The 11,781-nt window shown below is 44.5% G+C and overlaps 1 long non-coding RNA gene across 1 annotated transcript; it reads left to right on the forward strand.

Annotated features, from left to right (window-relative positions):
- The first annotated feature begins 1,171 nt into the window (after window positions 1-1,171).
- On the forward strand, window positions 1,172-5,998 carry LOC111752336 (uncharacterized). The gene is made up of 3 exons (XR_002787298.2): window positions 1,172-1,275; window positions 3,947-4,050; window positions 5,436-5,998. It is a non-coding gene; the product is annotated as an uncharacterized LOC111752336 (long non-coding RNA).
- Window positions 5,999-11,781: the final 5,783 nt, after the last annotated feature.

The following is an 11,781-nucleotide window of genomic DNA, read 5'->3' on the forward strand; positions in this document are numbered from 1 at the left end:
AGAAGCAAGGATGACAAAACTGAGTCTCACGTACTTTGGACATGTTGTCAGGAGGGATCAGTCCCTGGAGAAGGACATCATGCTTGGTAAAGTAGAGGGTCAGCAAAAAAGAGGAAGACCCTCAATGAGATGGACTGACACAGTGGCTGCAACAACGGGCTTAAGCGTAACAACAATTATGAGGATAGAGTCCTGGGTGTCCAGATTGGGGCCAGCATCAGCAAAGATGTAGTATTCCTCTTATAAGCCACTCTGTAGCCTGAAATGGGACAGGCCCGGGAAACTGACATTGCTCGTGAACTCTAAAGGACCAACTTGGCCTTCAGGAGAACATGACACGGGACTCAAGGAACTGCCTGGTAGGACGTAGGAAGGAAAGAAGAATATGGTGGAGTGGTCAAAAGCAGGGACTTTGTAGCCAGACTGCCTGGGCTGGAGTGCTACCTCCGCCATTTATTAGTTGGGTAATCCCTGGGCAAGCTATGTAATCTTTCTGTGCCTGCATTTCCTCACCAAACTGGGCATCTGGCTGGTGCTCTGCCTGGCAGAGTAGTGGTAGAAAAGGAATGTATTTATATGGGTAAAGCCCTGGAAGAGGGCATGGCACGTCGTGGACACTGTGTGGGCTGGCCATTTGTATTATTTTGTTCTAAAGGACGAAATCCTAATTCGAGAGGCTGAGAAAAACACACGCCAAAGCACGTGCCCACACACACCCACATGGTTAAAGAGGACGCCTCTCTGCTCTAATTAAGTTAATGTAACCTTAATTAAAACGTTACGTCCATGCGCCCAGCTAACTCTGTGGTCACCCTGACCAAGTTTTGTCACAGCCAGTGACATACTTAAAATAACCGTAGCTAAACCAGTCGAGATGGTATAGCAAATAATAGCTTCGTAAGATAATTACTTATCTGAAAATATTTTAATTGCTAAAGAATCTTTATTGCTCAGTAAATTTGTTCCAAAGGGTCATTATTTTTTAGCTTTAATGATCTAGTCAATATGTTTACCACTAGTTTATAAATATAGAACATCACTTTTGTTCATAAATGAAAGTTCTTTCCCATCTGATCTATACAGCCTTGTATGGACTGCTTTCATAAATGATTCTTCTCCCCAAATTACTGTGTTCTATTTATTCTTCTCAAGTAGTGATGGCGATCCAAGGATCTTCTGAAAGTCTAGCTGAAATTGTAAAGAATGCATTCAGTCTCCACTCTGCCCACCTCTCTGCCTCCAGAGTTGCAGCCATGTGAGAGAAAGATAATAAAAGTAAGTGGGCTATTGGCGGAAGGAAAGCTGGAAGTCTCTGGGAATTCTATTCTCTGGCTTCTTGGGGCCAAGCTGACAAGGCTGGGAGCCTGACTTTTGGTGGCTGCTTGTGAACATCGTGTCTCTTCTCTGCAGATGCATTTGTTTAGCTCCATCTCTATGATTAAGAATCGTTCAGATTCATCATGAAGTCAGTGCTAAAAGGGCCACATGAAACTGCCTTTGTGGAGGGAATGATGCTTTATTTAGCAACTGCCCAAGTTATGGTGTGAATTCCTGAGCTGGAAATAAAATGCATTTCCTTCCTTGGCAAGCAGCTCTCCCCATGAATAACCAACTGGCCTAAGGAGTGCTGGAGCAGGGAGTGGGTCGGGGACTGGCCGGGAGCCCCCAGGATGCTCTGGTCAGCACCACTGTGATTTGTGGACTAGAAATTCAAGGTCCAGCTTCCCCCTCACCCCTAACAACTCCCCTTGTTGAATGCAGCTGTGAGTGGGGTTCTGGGGCACCTCTGGCTCCCCAAGGGCCTCTCCAAATTGCCTTGTTCCCAGGGTCTCCTCTTCAATATTTCCTGAAGCGTGTACTGGAGCCTTTGTCACATGGTGATGGATAGAGGTGGTGGGAGTGGGGGAACAGGGTCCCGCTCTTAACACGTCTTTTCTTTCTTGGTGGTGAGGAGGCTGCAGGGGTAGTGAGAAAATCCCAGACCCCACTCTGCACCAAGCCTGGGGCATGTTTATCACGGTGCCAATAAAACCCGTGCGATTTATGGTTCTGCTTTTTAATTCATTCAATTCTCTGTTCATTGGGAGGTTAATGTTGTTGATCTATTTTCTCTTGAAACAAATGAAAACAATATGTGCTGACACTGGCTCAGACTTTTGACATGGACCATAGAGGTCAGCATTTAATTTTATATTTATAGACTACACGGACAATATTATCTTGTATTAAAAACTGCTCACTCAATCCTTGTCATTTTACAACTTGGGTCAGGGGTTTCTGTCTCAAATCTGGGTTTTCTCCTCCAGCTTCCCCTTTTCTCTTTTCTTCCCCCTCTCCGCCTCTTTTCATTTGTTTCTTTTTCCATTTTTGTCTTTCATGAATTGGTGTCCTTTGGTATTTTTTTTTGCTTTTGCTTTCTCTTTGGTATACACGCATCCATTCTCTTTCTCTGTCTGTCTCACTCTTTCATTCTCTCTCACCTTTCTTCATCTGCCATATTTTTTGCCATCTTTTCTTTCTCTGGTTCTCTTTTTTTCTCTGTTATCCCTTTCTCCCTTTTCTCTTCCCCTTCATCCCTGTTATATTTCTCTGGAAGCACCATCACATAGGCCAAAAGTGAGAATCTTGTTGGTCTGATGATGTAGGGGCATCCTCTGGGCTTTCACTCTGGGATTGGGGCTGTGGATTTGGGGAAGAGGCAAGAAGAGGGACAGTAATGCTGAACAATTGTTGAGTTTTGCCGGTGAGAGAGCTGCTTTCCTCTGAGGCACCCTTCAGGTAATTTCTGAGTTTAAAGTACCCCTTCTGAAAGCCTGACATACCAGCCAGCCCACAAGTAGCCAGCCCTCAATGGTGACGACCCCAGAGGAACAGTTACGATCAGTGCAAGTGTCTCGTGCTGAGCTTCTATCTCCTAGGTTTATCCAGGAGAAGTCACCAGAAATGATGGCCACATTGCTTAACACTGGATCTAAACAATCAAAATGGTTTGAAAAATGAAACCGTGGAACAGCAGGAAAGCTGTCTTAGAAAGGACCCTGGTCTCACCCTGAACGAGCTCTTCGGTTTGAACAAAGTAGTTAAGCTGGTGTAGGCTCAGTCTTGTCTCTATGAAGTGGGACTGATACTAGGTGCGCTTCAGGGCTAGGCAACCGGAGGTTTTGTGAGGTCTATGCCCGGCATGCTGCTTGGTACCAGGCAGGTGTAGAGTAAATGAGAGTGAAAGATGACCTGCACTGTTAGCTGGAGATTTGGCAGAAGATGCCATTTTAGTCCAAGGATTGGATTAAGTGATTGTTTTTTAAAATAACCAGTCTGTTTGTGAAGATGCAAAAGGCAAGTGATTCATTAGAGATGTGGTCACCTTGATCCTGCCTTGGAATTTGTTGGTGAGGTGAGTCACTTGCTCTCAGAGGCAGAGATGTCCCACCTTGCCTGTGGCATCTTTTTGGTGACTGTGCTGGCTGTAGTCTGAATGCTTTTGTGGTGTGAGGATGAGGAATGGCATCTTTCTAATGAGTTTGCCCAAGGATGCCCCCACCGGGCCTGGCCACCATGGTATGGCCAGAGACTATTGATTGGAATTGGGCTGCTGGTGCCTGTGGACACCCCTCCCTTAGCTACTGTGCCCTCACCTGTGAAATCGGGGTAATGATGCTGCTCCATCCAAAGATGACAGGAGGATTAATTAGATGCTATATTTAAAAGACTTTAGATCCTTGGAGGATAGTGCAGTGTAACTGATATCTAAGAAGATAAAATATTTAAGCCATAGCCTCCAGGGGTCGTTAATCTTATTGTATTTTCAGCATTTTAGGAATTTTGTATGAAAACATTCTTTAAGAAAGCTTCTCTGCCCCGACAGCTGAGGAAGAAACACTTCCTAAGAGAATACAATAGCCTGGTATCATTCTCTAAAGTTCTGCCTCCTCTCTTTCTTTGTCAGGCCTACACCTACCAAGACGGTAAACATGAACAGCTGCCCTGAATCATCTGGCCCCTCTCTCCAGCCCGTATCAATGAAGCAGAGGAGTGGTCTACAGGACTGAGGTATGATAGAGTGACACAGAGGTCCAGAGCCATCAGAAGACCCAAGCAGGCAGGGCAGGACACAAAGATTTTCATCCAAGCAGATATTGAAAAATCTAATTTTAAGCAATGTTATTTCTTCCACAAAGGAGATTATAGAGATATAGTGCGTTTGAACTGAATGAGATTTAACTTCCATCAACCATCTTTCTTTAGGTGATGAAACTGAGGCCTATGGATATTAAGTGACTTTACCAAAGGACCTAGGGGGAGATGACGAATATCCCCTGAGCCTTCTAACTACAATAAAGCCAAAGAAACAACTTTCAGTGCCCCTATTTGTAGGGGCCCTTTACTAATCCCCGCACATATTTTTGTAGTTGTTGCTATTGTTAGGTGCCATCGAGCAGGTTCAGACTCATAATGACCCTATGTACAACGGAAAGAAATACTGCCTGGTCCTGCACCATCCTCACAATTGTTGTTACACTTGAGCCCATTGTTGCAGCCACTGTGTCAGTCCATCTCATTGACAGTCTTCCTGTTTTTCGCTGACCCTCTACTTTACAAAGCATGATGTCCTTCCCCAGTGACTGATCCCTCCTGGCAACACGTCCAAAGTATGTGAGATGTAGTCTCACCATCTTTGCTTCTAAGAAAGGTCTCCCCATGTAGTGGCAAAGATTGCCACCAGCAATTCCCAGCTTAGCAAGCTTCCCCAGAAAATAGTGCTTCTTTGACAGTAATTCCAGCAAAGTGCTCAGGTGAAGACCCTCAGTGGACAGATCCTGAAAGGTCTATCCCTGAACCAGTCAGTTTAACTAGGGTGATAAAATGGGCTGGTTAGATAAGTCATGTGTCCTCTCCTGGAGCTGAGATGGAGAGTCATCTTTATGCAAATTATTTGGACCAAGATGTGAGAAGGGATGGTTTTCCCAAAATAGAATCAATATGGTGTTACTAGAAGCAGGGACAATGGATGCAGGGATGGCTAAGTTAAAAGATGCTTTGCTTCTCATGATCTTGTATATTTATTTCTCTCAGAGACACCTGTTTCTTGACTTGTCTCAGATTCTATTTCCTGTTCAGATAATTAGATGCTGTGAGCTGTGACCTGCTGAGGTGAATAACCAAGGATCACTCAAAACTGTGCTCTCTGTGGTGGATGGACTAAGGACCAAGGGCTAGACCTTCTTCCTCCTCTCAGGCACTGAGTTCACTGTCCATATTTTCCTGGAACTTAGACCAGTTTTAGAGGAGAGCCCTGAATTGTCTGAGGTTAATTTTCTCAACAGAATGGAGACTCAAATTAGATGCAAAGTATCTGTAGAAAAATGAAGAAGGTTGCGTTCATGCACACCTGATTTTATGGATTGAGATTCATACTCTCTATGTGTTCTTTGCAGATTATGTCACCCACAGGAAGCATCTGATATTGGGGCAGTTCAGATGAGACACGGGAAACAGAAATCTGTGGTATGAGATTATTACTTCTTCCTGAAATATGGACCGGTTTTAAATCAAAACAACAGGAAAGACAAATTCCATAAGCAGGAGACTTATGAACTGTATGTCTGTCCTTCCGTCCTCTGAGTCAGGCTGTAAACCCTGTGCACTCTGAGCACCTTGGGAGGTGGAGCAGGGGTCCAGGCTGCAACACACGGGACATATTCAATATAATTGCACCATTGGTTTCCCGGGTGTGACACATCTTGCCTGATTACACTGCATGTTCAGGGAAGCAAGAGGTGGATGCGGGAGGCTCTTGTCTGGTGACCTTTATTTTGGCAGAAAGCTAATAGACATTCCACTCTGCAGAGAGGATGCTCTCATGGGGAATTTGCACACTAATACAGACTTTGCCTCCATCATTGTGCTTAATTGAAAGAAGAGTTACATCAAATTTTTACCTAATGATTTGTACAACATTCTTACATAATTAAAGGAAAGTGATGCAAGTCAATCTTTGGTAATTTGCTAATGCAGCCATTTCCCTCCCCCACCCCCTCTTATCTGGGAGCTGTGGGTAATTGTATTCTTGTGACAGTGCAAGGAGAGGACCACAGAAGTCTGGTGGTGGTGAGAGGTGCAGAGCAGTGGAAGGATGCAGGGCTGTCTCACTATGCTGGTCCTGAGCTGGTTGATGCCCAACCAACCAACAGCCATCGGCACACAGAGGGTGTTGAGCATCTAAGAGATCCAGAGGCTTTCCTGGCACTTTCTCCACCATGTATCATCACCTTATGCAAGTCGTACCCCACACCATTTCCAACTGGAAGGAGAGGAGAGCACAAGGTGGAGGATAAGAAGAGTAGGTGAATAGTGCCTCCTACGAAAGGGTCACTCAATCCACTGCCCCTCCCCCAAAGAAAAAAACACCCAGAGAATGCCTTGTCTGGCTGACACAGTGTTTTAATATTTTTGATAAGAGTACTTCCTGGCGCATGTGTTCTCCAGTTTGCCATAGTCCCTCCATTCCCTAATGCCCACTACCCATCTTCTGCTGCCGGGTCTCTGCTACCTGGTCTCACTGCCTTCAGTGTTACATTTCTTGCTGTCTCTCTCCTGGTTCCAGGGGCTTTTCAGGACAGGAGTCCCAGGTCCAAAGGGTGTGCTTGCTCCTGGCTGTTCTCCCTTGGTGGTGGCAGGATCATCTCTTATCCTCCTCTAGAGTGGCTTATTTCAAACACAGCAGGATGGCAAAACTGATCAATCCCTTTGGTGGGCCACAATTGCCCTATCATGCAATCCTGCCAAATCACTTGGGTGAGAGTTACAAGACCATGGCAAGAAAGGCCACACGAAAGTGATCCTTCACACCAAGACTTCTTCCTCCTCAAATGGCATCACCACAAATTAATCTTCATAAACTCCCCTGTTGCCCCCCACTTATCAAGGTTGTGTTCCAAATTCTTCAAAGGTGCCCCACTTGCTTATAAATATTAAATATACCATGGACTGCCAGAAGAACGAACAAATGTGTCTTGGGAAAAGCACAGCCAGAATGCTCCTTAGGAGCGAGGATGGCAAGACTTGATCTCACATACTTTGGACACGTAATCAGGAGGGACCAGTCCCTGGAGAAGGACATCATGCTTGGTAAGGTAGGGGGTCAGCAAAAAAGAGGAAGACCTTCAACGAGGGGGATTGACAGTGGCTGCAACAACGGGCTCAAACATAGCAATGATTGCAAGGATGCTGCAGGTGCGGGCAGCATTTCCTTCTGTTGTACATAGCGTTGCTATGAGTTGGAACCTATTCCACAGCACCTAACAACATCTCACTTAACTTTCATGATTACCTTTGGACGTAGGCATGTCTTTATTACTATTTTACGGGTGAATAACTAACACCAAGAGAGGGGTAAGTGGTAGTTTGTCCAATTACCCGTATGTTGAGTGTAGTAGAGCTTGAATAGCATCTCTTATGTGCAACGGCCTCCCACTTGTCCTGTCTTTGCCTGAGCATCCTGGTCTCTGCTGTGCTGAGAGTGGTGGTGTGCGGTCTTCAGGAGGGCAAGTGGGGGAATGTGTTAAACCTCTGTGGCTTTTGGTTGAAATGACAATGCCTCCCTTAAATCCAACAATGAAGAACTCCTGTTCTATTGGATAGAATTGTAGTTACTATGATTGTTGTTAGCTGCCATTGAGTCTCCTTGGACTCATGGTGACCCCTATGCACAACAGAATGAAACATTGCCTAGTACTATGTCATTGTGATGGTTAAGATTGTGTATCAGCTTGGCTGGACCATTATTCTCAGTGTTTTGGCAGTTCTATAATGTTGTGATCACTTCTCTGTTGAGATTTGATACAAGACCACCCCATGATGGGGTCTGCTGTAAGTTGGTACAGGTGGAGGTGGGGCCTATGTCTGCTCGCCGCCCTCCCTCAGCCTTTGTCTTTCCTCCCTGTGTTGCCTTGTCCTTTCTGATCTCCTTGCTGGGGCTTTTACTTGTTCCGGATCCTGCAGCTGGCTCCTGTTCATCTGACCTCTGGTTCTTGGGAATTGAGCTAGCAGATTACCTGCTCCTGGCCATTTGTGTGTGTGTGTATATGTGTTGTGTGAGTGTAAGCTCACAGGCAGTGAGGAACCATAGGGAAGAAGGTATGTCTTTCTCTAGCCAATGATTCCTATCAAGCAAGTCAAGCAATGTTCTGTTGTGATCCATAAGGGTTGCATTGACTAATTTTTGGAAGTAGATCACCAGGGGTCTCTTCCTAGTCTGTCTTAGCCTGGAAGCTCTGCTGAAACCTGTCTATGTGGGTGGCTCTGCTGGTATTTGAAATACTGGTGGCATAGCTTCCAGCATCACAGCAACATGGAAGCCACCACAGTACAACAAACTGACAGACAGGTGGTAGAGTTACTATGATACCTCCCACTTAATATTTGACTAATGGATTTTACAGTTAGTCATTTCACACTCACAGGGGTGTACCTTGCAGGCTAAGGCACTATCTCACCATGGAGATTTGAATTTTATAACCAGGTAGTACTAGTCCAGGTTCTAGCTGTTATAATCTATTATACAGTTTCTCATTAAGTATTTTGCAGTTCTCAAACTCTAATAACTTTAGTTATAGGTAAAATAAAAATGATCTTCTTGGTAATGAGCAGAGAATTTTCTTCTTGCAGATATTAGACTTGGATTGTGTTTTCCAAAGTACACAATTTCCCTTCTCTGTTATGGTGGCAATTTCCCCCTGCAGGATTCAAATGATGATGTTTCTAACCATGTAATGCAGTTACCCCAAATTTAATAGATTTGGTTTTAAATGCCACTTAGATATTGTTTCTATCCTACCTATAATCCAAGTTATTAAAATTTAACAGTAAAAAAGGACTTTATGAAGACCTGTATTACAGCATAACAGACAAGCAAGTTCAGCAACGTGCTTAAGGAGAGCAAGAACATTGTGTATCTTAAATGAGAGTTTGGAGGCCACTTTGGTAAGCCTCCTTCAATGCTGAATACCGCAGGCAGAAACTTGGGCCCTGTAATATTTTTAACTTCTATGAAACTAGTAAAAAAAATCCAAAAAACTAATTCTGAAGTCGATTCCAACTCATAGCAACCCTATAGGACAGAGTAGAACTGCCACATAGGGTTTCCAAGGAGTGGCAGATGAATTTGAACTGCTAATCTTTTGGTTAACAGCCATAGCTCTTAACTACTGGGCCACCAGGAACTGGTAGAATTCAGAAAACTGTTATTTCTGACAATAAACAGTTCCAGAGGAGGTGTGATTATTCTCTTGGCACATAGTTTCTTTTTCCTGAGACAATCACCTGTATGAACCTGCTAATTACTTGGAGATAGAACAAGTACCTGTCCAACTTTAATCTTTTGTTCCTGGAGAAACAAGAAAGGCAGATGTTTTAGGCTGGGTGTGCAGACAGGAGCTTCATTTACACAAAAGTCAGGGATTCTTTGGAAAGTAGTGTGATGGTGCATACTCTGTGTCTGCTACAATGTTAGACAGCGCTCTGCATGTCAACCGATGCTCCAGCTCCTGGCCCTTTGTGTGTGTGTCTTGTGTGAGTGAAGCTCAAAGGCAGTGAGGCACCATACAAAACACATTAGTTGTCATTGGTTGCCTTCAAGTTGGCTCCAACTCATAGTGAGCTTATGTACAATAGAACAAAATGTTACCAGGTACTGTGATATTTTCATGATTGTTACCTTTTTTGGGCCTACTGTTTCTGCCACTGTGTCAATCCATCTCACCGAAACCCTCTCTTAGCTTTGCTGACCCTTCACTTTATTAACCGTAATGTCCTTTTCTAGCGATTGGTCTTTCCTGACGATGTGTCCAAGCTAAGTGAGCCAAAATCTTGCCATCTTCACTTCTAAGCTTTCTGGTTGTATTTCTTCTAAGAAGGAAAGACATGGAAACGTGAATTTCATCTCAGGATAGAGCAGCTACACTAATGGACATGGAAGAGGCTTAGTGAAGTTCAACAACTTGTATCACTGGCGCCCTATACATTGTGTGATTTACAGAAGAGTAAGCCAGGTTTAGGAATTACACTGCTGTGTCCTGAGGTGTTTTTGGTGTTGGGTCTGTGGGGTAAAGCTATTCCCCTGTGGCTAGGGAATGAGGTTTTCTTGGAAGGTAGTTGCCTGCTAATTATACCAGAAAAAGATAGATTCTTTGATGGAAAATAGGGACTTGAAAGATGGATAAAAGGAGAACATTTTCATTTCTCTTGGGCTCATGTCCACATGGACTTGTTTCCAAGGAGGGTCTATATGCTTTGTTGCACTGGCTTGGGGAGGGGGGAATTGGCCCCTGGAAGCTGGTCTGTTGGGATGGACCTGGGAGTGCAGATGCCATCTGACAGATGGCACGGGCATTCCTCCATAGATGTGTGTGATCATTTTTTGGCTTCCTTTTAACACGCAGCAAGGCCTGAGCCTTTCCAAAGTCATAGCCTGGAGCTTCTGGTTCAACATGGCAGACAGAGAGCTGACATTTGTTTCTGCTACCTCCCAAGGTCCCATGAAGTTCCCATGAAGTATATGAAAATAATATAAGGAAGGAGCTACACTCAGAGAAGCAAAGAAGAGGAAGAAGCCTCAGAAGGCAAAGGATTTCAACAGATTCATGGGGGCTGGAGAGTGAATGGAACAGATGACAGGGAGAGTGAGGGCTGGGAGACAGCAAGAGCCTGTTTGCCTGGTGGAAGCTGAGAGCCTGCCAGGATAGGGGACTCTCCTCTCCTCTCCCCTGTAGGCTGCAAACCAGACCTGACACTTATCCCAGGTGGAGGACTCCGCTCTAAGCTCTGCTGATGCTCCCTGGGAGAGCCTGGGCTGCTGGTGTGATACTGATGGCCCCAGAGTCTTCCCCTGCTCATGTTGGCATTTCAAGTGTCCCAGGCCTGATGGCAAGTCCTTTGCCACTCACCCACAAGCCCCCACTCCAATGATCTCAGAGACATCCTCAAGTCATCCTGTTTAGGGGAGAAACCTAGCAAAAAACATAAATGCACAGTGGCAGATGAGGCCTGGACTGACTCTTTAAAATCATCACCTTGAAGAACTCAAGAGTCCATCAGCAGAGGAATGGATAGAAAAATGTGATACGTACATACACTGGAATATTATTCAGTCATAAAGAGAAATGAAGTTCTGATACATGCTACCACATAGATGGACTTTGAAAACGTTATGCTGAGCAAAATAAGCCAGACACAAAAAAGACAAATATTGCATGGCCCCACTTATATGAAATATCTAGACTAGGCAAATACATAGAGATAAAAGCAGATTAGTGGTTACCAGGGACTGGGAAGAGGGGAGAACAGGAAGTTATTACTTAAAAAAAAAAAAAAAAGACAAATAGAAGCACAGAAGCAGAGCAAGAAAAAAAAATCTTTCAGTTACCAATTTTTCCCTATCAGAATGAAAAAAAAAAAAATCTAACAGTTTGTTGTTTCATTTTCAAGGCACTGGGGGAACTGATACTCTGACAATGCTTAAGGAATATAAATTGAAGTAAAAGTAAATATGAAGTTCAGCCAAGGACACAAGACCATGGAAGAGAACAGCACACCAAGAGAAAAGCCAAAGAAAGTCATAACCAGGCCTTGTTGGGCTGTATGGACTTGAAGGGTGGATCCATGTCTAGTGTCAGCAACAAGATCACAAGGAGGACAGTGGTCCTGGAAGGACCAGAGCTGAGAGTGAGAGGCCAGCTTCAGTGGCTTCAGGTCAGATAGGTACCTGCATGACCATGGCAATGA

This window comes from Loxodonta africana, chromosome 21 (genome assembly GCF_030014295.1).
Source record: "Loxodonta africana isolate mLoxAfr1 chromosome 21, mLoxAfr1.hap2, whole genome shotgun sequence".
Lineage (NCBI taxonomy): Eukaryota > Metazoa > Chordata > Mammalia > Proboscidea > Elephantidae > Loxodonta > Loxodonta africana.